Raw genomic sequence first — 18,713 nt, 5'->3', positions numbered from 1 at the left:
TCCTCACGGGACTTAACAAAGACCCCAGCTATCTTACCCATTACAAAGATAGCTTCCCCCATTATCACCTCTAATTCTATTAACTCACAGACATCTCCCGTTCCCCACCTCTAATATCATTAACTCACTGGCATTCACCTCCTTCCCCCCCCCCCACCCCTTTCTGTTCTGTAATGTGATTTGTCCTTTTCATGTGTGTTCATTTTTTTAATTGTATCCTTTGGTATATATGGTTGTGACTATTTTCTTCCATTATTTGATCTGAGGAAGTGGGTCTGGCCCACGAAAGCTCATCATCTAATAAACCATCTTGTTAGTCTTTAAAGTGCTACATAGACCTGTATTTTGTTTCAGCTTGTGCAAGAAAGCTCTGATTGCCATTCACAGAAGGGCCATCAGAGCACCTGTGCTTTTTCCTCTGGAGTGACCACACTTGCCTTTCTGTGAAAGAACTCTTGTGCAAAAGGGAGTTATGCCTTGTAAAAGGAGGTTTACCTATGGCGGAAAAAGCCTTCTGTTCTGCTGTTTTACTCTTGATTTCCTAGCGCAAAAGTGCATTTGAGATGTGGACGCTCCACGGGTTTTTGCGCAAAAACAGCTGGTTTTGAGCAAAAACCTTGCAGTGTAAACGTATGTTTTGCCCTCTGAATGTTTTGCCCTCTGAATTCTTCCAGAATGAAGTAAGAAACACATTGCTGTGACTGCTCTGCCTTACCAGGTATGTTGTCCTGGCTGAAAAATAGAACAAAAACCAATGTTTTCCAGCACCTATCAATACACGCTGCAGATCATGATTAGAGATGGACCAGAGCCAAAGTCCCAGATCCAAATCCTCCTCTAACTGTGGGAAATTCTGAACTGAATACAAACGTCTTGTTTCATCCCCTTCTTTAGTTAAGACATAAACCAAATTAATCCCTGGTAGAACTTCATTGTCTTCTGTGGATTTACAGCACAGATTAATTTGGCTTCTCATCTTAACGACTGTATGTTTTGCAGTATGTAAAGGGAAGTAATTGGACCCTCTATTCCAACAAAACCGCTTTATCCATTTTTTATTTAACATATTACAGAAACTTCCTCCCTTCTGCAAACAAGTGAATCTGTTTTAATGTGTAATTCTTAATCCCCATTCATAGTGCATACCATAATCACTATTTTGGAACTGCAACTGCATGGATTTAGGGCAGTTACATCTCTGTTGTAACGCTACTGAAGTCAACGGAGTTACATCAAAAATATATTTGACCAATAGACCATAGTCAGTAGTTGTGCATTTGTATTCTAAAATGCAGATGGTACATTGGAAACATCAGTAAAAGAAAATTTGAGAAACCAGATGAGAGTAGTTACATGAATCCCATTAGTCCAGAGTACATCTGGAGGATTAACACATTATTTTTTAAAGTCCACACCACCAGCTACACTGTACATTAGTAATTAGCAACACTGCATTTGTCTAATTGAAAAAAATGATGTCTTTTAAAATTAAGAACAAAACCCTTTCTTTTTTCTGTTTTGTTTTATACTCTTCTTTCTTAGCACTTTCACCTTGGAACTGGCACCTAGTACACTACATTTCAGGCTGGATCACATTTTTATATTTTACTTAAAAGGCCGTGGGGAAAAATTCTAGCAGACAATACAGTGATACGTGTCCCCAAGACCCTGTTGGGACTTTCGTCTTTGCAAACAGACTTATGTTACTGGATAATCAAAATCCCAAACCTGGAAAAGCCTGGTGTGGTTTGTTTAACATCACCATGAATAATAAAAACTCGGAGAGCATTAGGGATACTGCTCTGTGAACAGGCAGATAAAATACATAAGCCTCCCCTTAAAAACTACAAGGCATATAAAGGTCTCCCTGGAGCTCACAGTTTTCTTCTTATGTGTAGCAGCTCCTCCAGCTCACATTCGTCTGAGCGACTGTAGAGCGACTGCTCTGACACAAGTTCCTAATCAAAATTAGTCAACCCAGCTGCCAATATTAAAACTTTATTTCTGACTATTGTTCAGCTCCTTTTCAAAGGATGATGGACAACTGCTGACTCTTCATTTCTCAGATCACCTCACCAATCTCCTTCCCCTTGACCACAAAATTAGGCTCCATGCTTTAGAGCTGCTGGAGCTTTACAGGCTCTGGTAACTCTTATAAAGTGAAGGGAGTCTCTCTCTTCCCACCAGGACTCTTCAAACACTAGGCTCTATGACAAGGAAACAAACAGCTGAGTGTTCTCTGATGCCTCCAGATGGTGCCCCTCTTTTACCTCTCTCACCAGCCCCTCTTTGTTTTACAAAGTCTGTGCTGTTTCATCAGTCATTCTGACTGTTTGATTTAAGCTTCCAGTTTGATTTAAGCCTCCAGGTCAAGAAAAGGCTGGCAAGGAGGAAGGATGAAAGAAGCCACTTTGATTGCTTCTTTTTCACAGTAATGAGCCAAACTGCTTTGTCTCTCCCCACTATGGCCTTTTCCTTACACCTCCCGCGACTGGTGTTGCTGTAAAGAAATTGCTCTGCCGCGCCTTCCAGAGATGACTAGATAACCTTGAAGGTTCTATGCTGCTTTTTGTGGGTTGTGCCTATAGAGGCACTGCTTTGTTTCGAGGTTATTTTCTGTTTATCTTTTTTTTGGGGGGAGGAGGGGGAGTTGTTCCTTGTGTATAAGAAGGGGTAAATGCTTAATAATGGAATTAAAGTTTCTCCGTGAATGTGTGCTGCAGCAAAACACTTCTTGGTGACTTCTGCATTGTGATGACTGATCGAAAACAAAGCGTTGTTAGCTTAGAAAACTCCCCTAGCCTATAGTAAAGCTTCTAGAGAAAATTACTTTCTTTGTTCTAGGAGATAAGACAAATAATTGCTACACTTCTAGCATTAGTAATCTTCAGTTTTCAAAAGAACACCTTTACGGTTGAGTTACAAGAAACGGAGAAAATGGTATTTTAGCTTGCAGATAATTGGAGGGTTTTTTTTCCAAGAGGGAAAAAAGTTGGTAGTTAATAATAATAATAATAATAATAATAACAATAATAACAACAAAACATTTTTTATCAGCAATGAGGAATTGACCAATTAAGGTTTGATACAAGCAACTACTGATTTTAAAAATCAGTAATTTTTAATATTTCAGAGAAACTGCAGTAAAACAACAGAGAAATCCCCTCTTCCAAGTCTGAAACACCAACACTGCCTCACATTTACATAAAGGACAAATAAATTATGTGACTCTATAAAGCCTTGAAGGATTTTTAGCTCTGGCAGTAGATGCCTGATGTGAACTGAATGATCCATCTGTGAGGTCCAGGGGTCCAGCTGCGTGGTGCGGAACTGGAGCCTCTGGCAAAAGCAAAAATCTGGTTCAGAGCATCTTTTGGAAGCAGGAAAGTGACTCCACAGTGCACAGAAGGGCATTCCAAGAGCTGGAAATGTGTGTCCTGTAAGGCTGTGATCCCAACCCCACTGAAGTCAATGGAAAGATTCCAGTGGGCTGTGGATCAACCCCTAAATCTCCTGTGTAATAAAACTTGTTGGAAAAGCTTTTAGACAAAATTTGTACTGCTCTGTTAACACTATTCCTGCCTGTGCACTACCTGACAAAATGGAGTTGGGGAAGAGGTTTCTCAGTCCATCTGGGAAGAATCTGTGTGAATACCTCTGTAGCCTGAGCCTTAGTCTAGCATCAGTGAATACAGGCAGTCCCCGGGTTACGTACAAGATAGGGACTGTAGGTTTGTTCTTAAGTTGAATCTGTATGTAAGTCGGAACTGGCGTCCAGATTCAGCCGCTGCTGAAACTGACCGCCAGTTCTGACTTACATACAGATTCAACTTAAGAACCCCAAGCTTCCCCAAGTCAGCTGCTGCTGAAACTGATCAGCGCTGATTCCAGGAAGCCTGGGCCAGAGCAACTCTGCCTCGGGCTTCCTGTAGTCAGCGCTGGTCAGTTTCAGCAGCGGCTGACTTGGGGACGCCTGGGGCAGAGCAGCTGGGGTGCTGCTGGGTTGCTCCAGTAGCACCGCTCCTCGGCGCTACTGGACCAACCCAGCAGCACCCCAGCTGCTCTGCCCCAGGTGTCCTGATTCAGCCACTGCTGAAACTGACCAGCAGCGGCTGAATCAGGACCTGGGACAGAGCAGCTGGGGTGCTGCCGGGTTGGTCCAGTAGTGCCCAGAGCGGGTGCTGCAGGACCAATCCACAGCGCCCCAGCTGCTCTGCTCCAGGGTCCAAAACAAAAGCCTGGTCTGCTGGGGAGGGGGGCACACTATCCGCGCCCCCCCCCAGCAGACCAGGGACATGGGGAGCAGAGCAGCAGTGGCAGCGGGGTGTCGCGCCTCTGAGGCTTTGCTCTGGCAAAGTCTCAGAGGCGGGGGATCCCCCCCCCCGCGGTTGCGGCTTCAGTCCCGGTGCCTGTGGTCTGCTGGGGACCGTCCCCAGCAGACCACAGGCACCGGGTTTCAAGCGGCAGCAGCGGCGGTTCCTGCGCTTCTGAGGCTTTGCTCTGGCAAAGCCTCAGAAGCGCGGGAACCCGCCCGGTGCCCCTGGTCTGCTGGAGACAGTCTCCAGCAGACCAGGGGCACCGGAGCAGCTTACGAATGGGGCTTTCTCGCCACGGAGCTCGCAGGTAGCAATCCGCCACCTCGACCTCCGGGGCGAGAAAGCCCCGTTCGTAAGTGCGGATCCGACATAAGTCGGATCCGCGTAAGTCAGGGACTGCCTGTACTTTATTCAGAAAGCATTTATCTTTAATAATGTGGGGTTTCCTCCTATTGGGTGTTTTTCTTCACTATGCTGTGTAAATTGCATAATTTCTTCCCTTTCTGAATCTCTTGCTTTTATACATACCAATTCATCATTTTTAGAATTTATATGAATAAACCTGACTTTTAATTTTCCCCTCCAAGCCATGTCACTGTTTATAAAATTACATTAGAACAAAGAAGGACGTAATCTATTGTGACCATCCTCGTTCTAGGTATGATAACAACCTTTGTGAACCTGGGAAACAGCTCTTAGCCCTGAGCAATATCCCTAAATAAAATGGGGTTATTTTCTCGTGGGTTTTGGGATATTCCAGCCCAGCCCAGGAGCCCACATACCATGTATTTAAACATACAACTCACAGATATGCCACTTGTGCTTTCACATCTCAAGAAATATATCTGCTAGAACAGGGATGGGCAATCATTTTTTGCCAGGGGCCACTTCAGACATTTCTGAAATGTTTGAAGTGGCCCTGGGCTGCACGGGAAGGGGCAGAGCCTCAAGTGGAAGGGGCGGGGCCATCATACTTCCTTGCTTCCCTACCCACAGACCATGATTGGTCGGAAGCAGGGGTGGCCAACCCGCGACTCGCGAGCTGCAAGTGGATCTTCAAAGAAAAAATTGCGGCTCCTGCATCCACGGCTATGAAAGGGGCAGCATGTTTCTGTCTGCACGGAATGACCGTGCAGACTTCAAAATGGTTTAAAAGGGCAGTGCCTTCTATGTTAAAAGGACTGTGCATGGCCCTGCCTTTTTTTCTTTGTTCAAACAAACACAGTTTTTGCTCAACAACTTTTATCCCTCGGCTCTTACTGCTGTATCCACCACTATTTTGGCTCTTCATCTGTAACGGGTTGGCCACCCCTGGTCTGGAGGGTGGGGGAAGCGCCTTTACCCCCCCCCCAGAGGTTCCCCCTAGGCGCCCATGCCTCTTGCGGTGGGAGGAGACTTCACGCACTCCCCCTTCTGCTCCCAGGACAATCAGGGCTTGGGGGTGGGGGAGTGCACGAAGTCTCCTCCCGCCCTGCCAGGAGCGTATGGTACTTCTGAGTGCTGCTCACTCCTTGCAGGGTGGGAGCAGGGTGGAGGAAATTTCACACACTCCCCCGGTCCCCAGATCCTAATTGGCCTGGGGGCGGAGGAGTGGCAGGGCATCCACGGGCCAGATCAACCCGCTTGTCAGGTCGAATTCGGCCCTCAGAGGCCCTTTTGCCCACCTCTTTGTTAGAAGTTGCAAAACTCCCATTGCCTGGAAGTGCATCTTTGTCTAAATTCTCAGGTGTCCCCATCCTACCATCAAGTAACTGTTCATAAGTCTTGATATCCAATTGCAATTTAAAAATTTCTTTGAAAAGCTTTGCTTCTACAGTGCTTGTTATACTAGTAATCAGCATCTTAAAAAATAAAATCTTGCATGAGATTTTAATACAACCTTATGCACGTGTGTAGAATGTCCTTTCAGTAAACAACTTAACTGTAAAAATTGTCCTCGGCCCTTAGTCTCTAGTTTCCTATCACAGTTTTGATAACTTCTACCCAGAGAGCAATATTATTACTACTTGTATGAGAGATGTTAAAATGCGTGTAATTAAACAACCATGTAACTGCTAAAAATTTCAGCGGGTAGGTATCCTGTGTGTAACTGTGTGACAGTCAGCTCCATGGGAGCTGGTGCGCACAGGGAGCCAGCTTTAAACCAGCTCCCTGCATGTACCAGCTCCCACCTGCTGTGCCCTGTGCTGCTGCCTCTGTATCAGAAGCAGCAGCATGGGAGGAGGAGGGAACAGGTGGCTCCAGGGGAGCTGGTGCGTGCAGGGAGCCAGCTGAAGGTAGGGGGTTGGGATGCAGGAGTGGGGGGCTCAAGATAGGATTGGGGTGGGGGAAGGCCTCAGGGCAGGGGAAGGAAGTTGGAAGTGTGCAGGGCAGGGAGGGCAGGAGTGGGGGTAAGGGGTAGGAGGTGCAGGAGTCAGGACAGAGGGGCTGGGGGATCTTACTAGGACCACCCAGGATGGTGAGGGTGGCGCTGCTCATAGAATCATAGAACCATAGAACTGGAAAAGACCTCAGAAGGTCATCAAGTCCAGCCCCCTGCTCTAGGCAGGACCAATCCCAACTAAATCAACCCAGCCAGGGCTTTGTCAAGCTGAGACCTAAACACCGCTAGGGATGGAGACTCCACTACTTCCCTAGGTAACCCATCCCAGTGCTTCACCACTCTCCTAGGCTGTGTCTACATTGTCAAAAGTTTGCGCAAAAGCAGCCGCTTTTGTGCAAAATCTTGCCACCTGTCTACACTGGCCGCGAGTACTTGCGCAAGAACACTGACGTTCTAATTGTGAAATCAGTGCTCCTTGTGCAAATACTCTGACACTCCTGCTCAGGGATAAGCCCTCTTGCGCAAGTGTTCTTGAGCAAGAGGGCAGTGTAGACAGGCAACGTTAATTTATTGCGCAAGAAAGCCCGATGGCTAAAATGGCCATTGGAGCTTTCTTGCACAAGAGAGCGTCTACACTGGCACAGATGATTTATTGCAAAAGCACATCTCTTGCGCAAAGGCACATGCCAGCGTAGACGCTCTCTTGCGCAAATACTTTAACGCAAAAACTCTTGCGTTAAAAGTATTTGCGCAAAATCATGCCAGTGTAGACGTAGCCCTAGTGAAATAGTTTTTCCTAATATCCAACCTGGACCTCTCCCACCACAACTTGAGACCATTGCATCTTGTTCTGCCATCTGTCACTACTGAGAACAGCCTCTCTCCATCCTCTTTGGAACCTCCCTTCAGGAAGTTGAAGGCTGCTCTCAAATCCCCCTTCACTCTTCTCTTCTGCAGACTAAACAGACCTAACTCCCTCAGTCTCTCCTCACAGGTCATATGCTCCAGCCACCTAATCATTTTGGTTGCCCTCCGCTGGACCCTCTCCAATGCATCCACATCCTTTTTGTAGTAGGGGGTCCAGAACTGGACACAATACTACTGATGTGGCCTCACCTGAGTCGAATAAAGGGGAATAATGACATCTCTGGATCTGCTGGCAATGTTCCTCTTAATGCAACCTAATATGCCATTAGCCTTCTTGGCTACAAGGGCACACTGTTGACTCATATCCAGCTTCTCATCCACTGTAACCCCCAGGTCCTTTTCTGCAGAACTACTAGTTAGCTGGTTGGTCCCCAGCCTGTAACAATGCTTGGGATTCTTCCGTCCCAAGTGCAGGACTCTGCACTTGTTCTTGTTGAACCTCATCAGATTTCTTGTGGCCCAACCCTCCGATTTGTCTAAGTCACTCTGGACCCTATCTCTGCCCTCAAGCGTATCTACCTCTCCCCCTGGCTTAGTGTCATCTGCAAACTTGCTGAAGGTGCAATCCATCCCCTCATCCAGGTCATTAATAAAGATATTGAACAAAACCGGTCCTTAGAACCGAACCTTGGGGCACTCTGCTAGAAACCAACCGCCATCCTGACATCGAGCCATTGTGACAGCCGGTGTGTTCTCTTCTGGGCTGTCCCAGGCAGGGGTCTGGCCTCTCTTGATGGTGCACCTACCCTCAGTGGTGCCTCTGCAGTATGTCATCTCTTCTCTCTGCCCCCCCCCCCCCCCACCGCCTTTTCAGATTCTGGAAAACAGTCCCATTCCTGGCACTTCCCGTTTTCCTGGCACAACCAAACCTTGACCTTGCTTTAAGTTAGGGTTAGAGGAAGCTGCATACCGAATTTGGTAGCCCTAGTTTTTACCATTTAGGAGGAGTTCTTGAATAAATGGATTCTCAGACAGACACGCAGATACACTCAGCTAGCTGGATAGATAGATAAACCCGTGTTATTAATGTATTCATACTAAATGAGGCCCATTAATAATACTTAAGGATTCTGAAAGGCATCAGTTGTGCCAATGACTAATATTCCACATTTGAGTGATTTCCCCTTTTGCACACTCGTGTTGCAAGTGCTGGTCCACTAACACAGACTCACGCTGAGTTTCTGTCACTATAAGATGCTCTGTTGTTTTTAGCCCTTCCAGTGCTTTTTGTATCTTAAAGAATTGATATTGGAAGCTACAGATAACAGCAGAAATAAAAGAGTGCTTAGTGTATTAACAAACGGGTTGTTCACAATCTGAAGGCTGTATTCTCAATTTACTCTGACTTCTTCGTGTTACCCAGGCCTGGAGGGTGTTAGAAGACAGAAGAGCTCTGCTCCACTGTGCCTGGTTTCACGAGGCTTACCTGTGTCGATGAAGAAAGGCTTCTTTGTCGGGGCATCGCGTCCAGACTCCCCCGATCTGCCGACAAACAGCTGATCGGCAGATCGGGGCAGCCATTTAAATTTAAATGAAGCCGCGATTATTTTAATCGCGGCTTCATTTCCCTCTTCCGATCTGGCTAATCTACATGCCTCCGTCGAAGGAGGCATGTAGTCTAGACACACCCCTAGAGACATAAATAGCTCCCTGATATCCTCCCTTCTGCACCATGCACAACCAATGAGACTGGTGCTCCTAAGTTACTTAAGCGTTATGGGTCTTTATTCAAAGGAAGAAAATAATTCAATTCACTTTCATTTTCAAATGCCACCCTAAATATTTGCTGGCAAAGAAGCTGGTGGGATAAATAGGTTTTTTTTCTATAAGGATTCCTCATTTTTACATAAGTCTTAGCATTGCTTTTCATTTATTTGTTCAGTTTGTTTATATTTCAAAGGGTCATTCTCAACAATGTGCTACTTCCATCTGCTAGCTCCAGGAATCCTGGAATATTTGACTCAAAGCTCAACTCAGATCTTAATAAGTTCTACTTTAAACTTTGCTGACCTTTCAGTAAGCACTACCAAATGTTTCCAGTGTAGTATCTTATGAACGAATGCCAAATGTATATAATGGGCTCGACTCAAGTGTACAGAATAAAAGCAGAGCAGATGTACTGCATATGCTGGTTTTCTAGCAGTGTTCCCTCTAAGATTTTCCATCCATGAGCGGAGTGATTTTTGTCTTGTGCCCCAATACTGAGGTCGTGTGCACTTGTTTGGATGGGTGCCACTATGGCACCCAAGTTATTAACAATTATCTTAAATGTATTTTTCAATGTTATGGAAGAGAATATATTAAAACAAGGGATAGTGAACAAGGTGTGCGACTTTAAATATGAAGTCAAATAAAAAGAAAATTAATACTACAAAATGTTCTGTTTATATCCCTCTCACAGACCCTCCCTCTCCTGGGCTTGTGCCCCAATTAAATCTGGCTCTCCTTTCAGGGAACTATGTTAATTGGCCTTTCGGACTAGCATTTCTGAGCAAGACAAAACTGACTCTGCTCATGGATGGAAAATCTTAGCGGGAACACTGGTCCCACACAACATTCTTATAAGCAAATTAAGGAACTATCTAGGGTCTAGATCTAGAAGACCTAGAGGGGCCTTGAAAACTATCTTTCAATACATTAAAACTATTATAAAGGGGATGAGGATCAACTGTTCCCCACACATACTGAAGGTAGGACAAGTAATGTGTCCAATCTGCAGCAAGGAAGACTTGATGACCTCGCAATATCCCTTCGAGCCCTACAGCGCTAAGATTTTTAAACATTTAAAGCAACAGGTTTATTGAAGAAAATGTTCACATAGAGATGCTAGATTAAATATAACATAAATAAGCTACTCGGTGTTTCACTTCTGAGGTATAGCTATAACAGCCGTTCAAAAATTATTTTAATATGGAGTGATAATATCCTATCATTTAAAAAGTATTACATTGACCCATATAGATATCTGGCTCAACCTTCAAATAATAAATCATCACCCCATTCCCCTCAGTGCAATCCCTGCCCCATCCCATCCTCCTTCACCCCCCCCATCCCTGTGCCCCCAGCGCACTGCCCAGCAGAGCAGCAATGCTGGGACTCTCAGCCCCCTGGGAGCAGCACCGGGGCAAGGAGAGGTGGGGGAAGGAGGGACAGAGTCTCTTCCCTGCTCAGCACAGCCCAACCCTTTGCCTGCAGGCTGTGGCTCTGGGGCTGGGGAAGGCAGAGCCCAGGGCTGGCTCCAGTCCGCGGGAAGCAGCGCAGCACAGCCCAGGTCTTGGCCCTGAGGAGCAGGCCCAGCCCCACCCCCTCCTGAAGCAGGAAGTCTGTAGCGTGGGAGGGTGTGACGGGGCGAGGCAGCCCTGCACTGAACCTACAGGGCCCAGCCAGGGTTACCTGGCTGCAGAGGCCCCTCCCCCACAGCCCTACCGAGCATGCCCAGGCTGCAGCAGGGCTATAAAAGCCTGGGCCAGCACTCAGTCTGGGGAGGCAGCTGAAGGAGAAGGACTGGAGAAGGGAGCTCTCCCTCAGCGGGTGTCAGGGACTCCAGGAGAGGCCGGAAGGAAGGCGGAGGCGAGTTGGTGCAACCCGGAGACTGCCTGCTGAGGGGACGCCGGCCTGGAGATCGCAGCCAGCTGGGCAAGTCCAGGGGAAGGAAGCCCGGGGATCCAGGTAGGAAGTGGCCCAGGGCAGGCGCGGGAGCCGCCTCTCCTGGCCCGAGAACCTCGGCACGTTTCGGCTGGATGGCCCCGCCGAGGGAGTGACCCGGTACCTGGTCGCTCACAGGGCCCTGGGCTGGGACCCGGTGGAGTAGGGGGGGCCCGGGTCCCCCTACCTGGGGTGCGTCCCCGCTACAATGACAGACTGCGTTGTGGACTCGGCCTTGCTTAACGGGCCAGTTATAGACTATTTTGTGGACTCAGGCCAGGGGGCCTTAGCCCTGCTTAAAGGGCCAGCTATAGACTGTTTCGGGGACTCAGGCCAGAGGGCCTTTGGTCTGGCTTAAAGGGCCAGGGAGAGACTGTATCAGGGACCCAGGCAGGAGGGGCCCGCCACAGAGGGGGATGTTAACCCCTTAGCTCCCAGGCGCTACACGCCCAGACTGCAGCCCCAGGGACGTGCACGTCTCCCCTCCCCCAGCAGCTCTGGCCCCTGGAGCAGCCTCACTCTACCATATGGCCCCACCGGCCGGGCCACATGGCTGCCATAGAGCGGGAACCGGGTCCGTGGTGAGGCTGCCCCAGCAGTGACAGTCTTGCTGTGACTGAGCTGGAACACACTACTCACCCTCCAACAGAAAAGTGAGTGGTGAGTGCCACTGCGCTGCTCTGCAGAGGAGGTGGGCAGGCGCAGAATTTTTTGTGCGCAGGTGCACACCTTAGAGAGAACACTGTTTTCCAGTATTATGACTAATATGACATCACAAACCCTCACCAACATGTTATGCTATGAAAAGAGACTCACCATAAAACAAAGCATGGGGCCCTAATCCTTCCATGGGACAAGACTGAATGGTTTAGAACTTTTTCAGTAGTAAAGGCAGCATTGGATGGCTTTGCACAATTTTTTCAAGAGCTTTCAAGAACTGTGCTATGTGCATTGAGGTTCTTGCTTCCACAAAAATTTCCAAAAGTCTTAAAGTTTGCATGTGCAACTTATTTTCCACCTATTTTTTTGCACATGAAAATTCACATGAAAATGTCATGTGTGAATTGGCTAAACAGAATAATCAAGGTCCTCAAACATATCTGTGCCACAGATTTGCTGAGAGACATTGGACAAACCTTTGTCTCTCTGTGCCTTAGTTTCCCCATCTATGAAATAGGGATAAACATCTAGTTCCCTCATTAGGATGCCACATTTATCATTTTTGTTAACTGTTGTGAGATCCTCAGAAGAGATAATAGAAAGGTAAAACATTCGAAATTCTGTCTGCATAGGTAAAGACTGTTTTTTGTAGCCACAAACCAAAACCCAGAACTACGCAAACCAGAACACCAGGATTATTTCATTTCTGCACCCATATGTGGATCTGGATTTTGGAAATGTCTTTCAGCTGTATAAGATCTCAGCCAAAATTCTGGATCCAAACACCCCTCTGAACTTGGGAGGATTGGAACATCTGCCTGTATCCTAATGTTTACAGTGTGAGAGAATCTCTTCAAATGATGTGCAAAACCTCCAGTTAAAACGCAGAGGTCATTTAATAAAAATGTTGCCCATAGGGTGTGGAATATTTTCAAGTCTTTTGAGAGCAGAATATTGTTTGTGTTGTGACTGCATAGTGTTTCTTGGGCTGCTTGAATAACTGGCAACAGCTGTTGATGTAGATGACAAAGATTCAGATTTGTGAGGCTGTTTAATAGTTATCCACAAACCTGCCAAGTATCATAAATAAAAGCCCGAAAAAAACACTGAAAAGCCAAAGCCCAACTCTTCTGCCCTGTAAGTAATAGAGGAGATATTTTAACATAGAGAAGATGTTTATTACAAGCTTGAAAAAAGTAAAAGTAATTACAAGAAAGTAAAGAAAACTGAAAGTAAATAGAAAGGAAGCTGGTACTGAATTTGCGCAATAATCTTTTATTTGCTATTGCACTGGGAGTCCGTCAGTGCAGAGGAGAGTGGAAGTAAAATAAGGCCAGCCCAGAATATATTTGCTGTAGACCTGCTCAGGTGTATTGCTAAATAGCATTTCTGCTTCTCTGCAAATACAAAAATATTTGATTTTGTAAGTGACACACATTGGTTTACCTGTCCTAATTAGTTTAGAATCATAATAGGTTCTACCAAGAACAGTTGTTTATTTGTATCTCCAGATATCCGTGGTTGGTAGCCATGATAACATCTCCTAAGACCATATCATCCTTACTAGGGCTATGTCTATACTATAGCCTTTTTGCGTAAAAACATATGCAAATGAGGCTAAGCAGGGAATATCGCCACACCTCATTTGCATAATAAATGAGCACCCATTTTTGCACAGGAGCCGTTCTTCTGGAAAAAATGTGGAAAAACAGCTCTTGCGCAAGAGGTTTTTTTGCGCAAAAAGGGGCGCTAATTATGCAAATGAGGTGCAGCACTATTCCATGCTTAGCCTCATTTGCATATGTTTTTGCGGGAAAAGGCTACAATATAGACATAGCTCATGTGTGTTCAGGATCCTCTGAGAAATATCAGCCCAGAGTAGCCTAAAGATGGAGTCCAAACATATCTTTGGGAGTGGTTTATGGTGTGGTAGATTTTCAGTACAGAGGGGGTGGGCTCTACTCCAATTTTCAATTTAGATAATTAAAAATAATTTATCTTGGCAATTGATAGCATGAACATTATCAAAATACTAGTAATGATAAAAAGGGGGGGGGGAACCTGTGACCAAGTAAAGGGTTAATAGATTTCATTCTCTAGATCGGGGTGGGGAAACTTTTTTCAGTCAGGACCCACAATAAAATCAGTCGGAGGCCAAACACAAGTGGGAAGCAAAATTTAAAAAAGAGACACATCTCACTCACACTCCACTTGGGGTACTGAGGCTCTGCTCGTGCTCCCGTCCCGTGGGGAAGCCCGGACCTTTGCCACGGGCCAGATCAAAATAAGCCAGGTGCCAGATCCGGCTTACAAGCTGTAGGTTCCCCACCTCTGCTCTAGATGGTTAAACTATAGTAAATTAGATACTGAAGTGCAAATTCGGGGTGCAGAAAGTAGTTGAAGCAAAAGGTATTATCTACAAATCAAAAATCAATTTGGGGAGGTGTTCACGTGTCTCTAGGTCATTCACTCAGAAAACATGACTTTATCTTTCCGTACTTTTTTCGGTGGAATTGGGAGGACTATAAAATAATTTAAAACTTTCATTTTTTTTACTGTAACATCTGCAAGTCTCCTATGAGCTATTCCAGAATGACTTCATTCATTTTGTCATATTATTATGGTCCTCGGGGTACACTTCTGCACATAATGTCTTTTCCCCTGAAAAACACTCTCTCTTCCACATTATGAGAACAGGGCTTTTTTTCCCTTTGTACAGGGCAAATTATTTTAACTAATTCTAACATCTGGGCTTTTAGTAACTTCCTGCAAACTACTTACTGGTTTTGTATCCTGCAGGCATTTCTGTGTTTCAAAGGATAGTCTGAGGAACTGAGGGAAAGTAACATTTTTTCCTTTAATAATAAGTAGTCCTGTGGTGCCTTGGGGTATGTCTACACTACAAAGTTAGTTCGAACTAACAGACGTTAGTTCGAACTAACTTTAAAAGGCACTACACTAGCGCTCCACTAGCTCGAATTTAATTCGAACTAGCGGAGCGCTTAGTTCGAACTAGGAAAACCTCATTTTACGAGGATTAAGCCTAGTTCGAACTAGCTGGTTCGAATTAAGGGGTGTGTAGCCCCTTAATTCGAACTAGTGGGAGGCTAGCCCTCCCCAGGTTTCCCTGGTGGCCACTCTGGCCAACACCAGGGGAACTCTTCTGCCCCCCTCCCGGCCCCGGACCCCTTAAAGGGCCACGGGCTGGCTACGGTGCCCGTGCCAGGTGCAAGCCTGCCAGCACCCAGCCAGCAGACCCTGCGCCTGGCACGGATCGAGCCACCCACCCGATGCCTCCCAGCCCTCCCCCTCTTCCCGGGACCAGGCTGGCGGCTCCCGGGAGCTTGCCCTGGACCGCAAGAGGCAGGCACCCGCCTGGGCTAGTGCGGACATCGTGGACCTCGTCCATGACCTCCGCACTAGGCACAGGAAAGTGGCTGGCTAGGGCAGGAGAGCTGCCAGCCTGGCCACCCAGGAGCAGGTGTGCATGAAAATCAAGGTGGTCCACTGAGACCCCCGACCCTGAGCTTACAATGGCCGTCCTGGGTCAGACCAAAGGTCCATCTAGCCCAGTAGCCTGTCTGCCGACAGCGGCCAACCCTAGGGACCCTGGAGGGGATGGACCGAAGACAGTGACCAAGCCATTTGTCTCGTGCCATCCCTCTCCAGCCTTCCACAAACTTTGGGCAGGGACACCACTCCTACCCCCTGGCTAATAGCACTCCATGGACCCAACCTCCATGACTTGATCTCACTTCCCTTTAAACTCTGTTCTAGTTCTAGCCTTCACAGCCTCCTGCAGCAAGGAGTTCCACAGGTTGACTCTCTGCTTTGTGAAGAACAACTTTCTGTTACTAGTTTGAAGCCTGCTACCCATTCCTTTCCTTTGGTGTCCTCTAGTCCTTCTTTATGGGAACTAATGAAGAACTTTTCTGTATGCACCCTCTCCACCCAACTCCTGCTTTTAGAGACCTCTATCCTGTCCCCCCTCCGTCTCCTCTTTTCTAAGCTGAAAAGTCCCAGTCTCTTTAGCCTCTCTTCATATGGGACCTGTTCCCAACCCCTGATCATTTTAGTTGCCCTCCCCTCTCCCACCCTCTCTCTTCCCCTCTCCCACCTCCTTTTCCCAGTCTCCCCCAGTTTTGTTCAATAAAGACAGATGGCCGAGTGCTGTGATGTGCCCAGTGTGGGTACTCCGGGCAATCCAAGCCAGGACTGCTTTGCAAGCGGGGCACCCCTGAGAACTGTCTGTCTGGGGTGGGGGTCGGGACCCTTTAAGCACAGCCCTCGGCTAGCCTGAGACAGCATCTCCACGCTCTAAGTCCTCCTCTGATGCCCTGCCGGCACTGCTTCCGGCCATCCTTAAGCCTGGTTCAGGGTCCACTTAATGTGGACATGCTAGTTCGAATTAGCAAAACGCTAATTTGAACTAGTTTTTTAGTCTGGATCCGTTAGTTCGAATTAACGTTGTAGTGTAGACGTACCCTTGGAGACTAACAAAAAATATATATAGTATCATGAGCTTTCATGGGCAAAACCCACTTTATCAAATGAGCCATTGTGGAAAGAACAGGAACCCAGGATTTATAACAGAAAAAGAAGGGGAAAAAAAAGTACTTTGTCAATTGTAGGACGGGTGCTAATGAGGCTAATTCAGTGGGCCAGAAGTGTCCCATACTTAAGTATTGATGGTTAAAACGTTCCCCTACTGGTTTGTATGTGTTACCATTTCTGATGTCTGACTTGTGTCCATTTATTTTTTGTTTGGCCAATATATATACGGCAGAGGGGCCTTGCTGACCTCATTAGCTCCAGTCCTATGGTTGACAAGTATCTTTTTTCCCCCCTTCTTTTTTGTTACAAATTCTGCGTTCCTGTTATTTCCACTCCAGCTCATCTGATGAAGTGGGTTTTACCTATGAAAGCTAATGAAACATATACACAGTGCTATTTTGCTTTTTTTGGTAAGAAAAAGGGTGCCGGTACTCCAGGCTCAAGGTTGTTGAGCAAAAAAAAAAAAAAAGCCGCATGCAATCGTGGCCCCTTTAACAGCTGTGTGTCCCGGGCACGCTTCCGTCAGGAGCCAAGCCGTCCCAGGAAATAGATGCCCTTAAACAGTTAACTCTCTTTTACACGTACTATAGAATGAAAAGGCTAAAAGAGTGGAGAATTCTTCAGTTGTGTGCTTTTTAGGATATGAAGTATCAATACTGGCTGATTATCAAAGTGTCTTGGTGGAGCTGGGGCCCAAAATGCATTCACTGAGTATTATGAGATAATTTGATAATTAATTAATTGCTTCAGTTGGATTGCTTAAGTGCTTACATGTAAGAATTTTGCTGGATCAGGACCAGAATGCTCTGCTGTGTGCACAATCCAGCACCTGTATGCTGCTTGGCATTCTGAATTTTATTCAAACTCTGTTTGACACAGTGGGAGCTAAGTAGTTCAGGATTAATGTGATGCTTTGACAGGCATATGGAAAAGTTTCTGAGGCACTCACGTGTTAAGTTTTTAGCGCTAAGGCCTGCTTTGCTTACTCATGGAAGTAGTCCCATTGAATTCAGTAGAGCTACTCAAATGCATAAAGAGAGAAGGCTGTGACTGTTAACTTTTAGTTCTTATTATCACTTTCCATATGGTTTGCATCCACAAAGACATGGTGCAACATTGCTGGACTTAATAATAAATGAACTCTACAATGACATGGAGAAAAATCGGAATGCTTGTTATGCATTCGTCACTCTACAAACTCCTTCTATACTTGTCACGTTGAACTGCATGAAAACCTGTCAAGTTTTCTTTAAAAAAAATAAGAGATAAAAGTGTGTGACCGTGAAGATAATATTTAAGGATGAGGAATTTTCCTGCATGCTCAGTGGATCCACAGGCTGCAAACCTATGGCTCCCCCTTGAATTACTTGTCATTATAAATTGTCCTTTTTATACACCTCTTAATTACACTCATATGAGTCGGCTTTTAAATAGAAGAATGAGCAGTCAAGTGTAAAAATGTCCTGTTTTTATCAATTCAGCCATGCTGTACCCAGAGTAAGTTCCTCTATAGATGCCCTTCTTATGCAGCTGTATCTGCAGTGCAACTATAATAAACACTAGTGTTGTCAGGCCTGTGAGTTGACTCTAGGGTTGCCAGGTGTCTGGTTTTGAACTGGGCAGTCCAGTATTTGAGCTTTCTGTTCGGGGAAACAAATTGAGAAAATATAAATGTCTGGTATTTTCTAAATAAGATGTAATGTAGATTGTGATGCAATGTTAAATGTGTCCGATATTTTTGTTGAAACCATCTGGCAACTCTAGTTGAGTATCCCAAAGGACACCAGAGGTGCTGTCATCTTGCACCTGGACCCATTGATCAGCATTTCTCTAGGAAGCCCTCCTGGCAGAAAACGTTAACTATATATCTGGACAGTTGCTGGCCAAGCACCCATGAATCAAAGGGTGTTATATCTGATGAGTGGAGCAGGGCCATTTCTTTTCAGACTCAGCTCACACATGAATGAAATAAAACGATCCCTTTCTGAGAAGTGGGAAGTCCAGGTTTGATAGCCCACGAGAGTCAAAGAGAAAGCATGCATCCATCAAATTGCAGAAGAGAGACTAATTCATTACATGTACATGGACTGGTTAAGGCCTCATTTAAGTCAGTTCTGATATTAATACAATGCAATATTTACCCAATTTCCACACCTAAGACAGCACTTTTAATGAGCAATGAAAGTCCAGGAATTTAACTACCAAAATGCATATCAACAGAAGACCATTATATTGACTACTTTTTTGTTTTGGCTTCCACCCATGGACCACGTGCTGAGCCCCATGTA

The 18,713-nt window shown here is 46.0% G+C and overlaps 1 protein-coding gene across 5 annotated transcripts in view; it reads right to left on the bottom strand.

The window, feature by feature from the left end:
• Positions 1-18,713, bottom strand: part of EFCC1 (EF-hand and coiled-coil domain containing 1) — an 83,336-nt gene that overhangs the window by 49,564 nt on the left and 15,059 nt on the right. The gene's annotated exons all lie outside the window — the stretch shown is intronic.

This window comes from Pelodiscus sinensis, chromosome 11 (genome assembly GCF_052426305.1).
Source record: "Pelodiscus sinensis isolate ZL-2025 chromosome 11, ASM5242630v1, whole genome shotgun sequence".
NCBI lineage: Eukaryota > Metazoa > Chordata > Testudines > Trionychidae > Pelodiscus > Pelodiscus sinensis.
The sequence above is the reverse complement of the archived record's forward strand: the minus strand, read 5'-3'. Positions and strand labels throughout refer to the sequence as shown.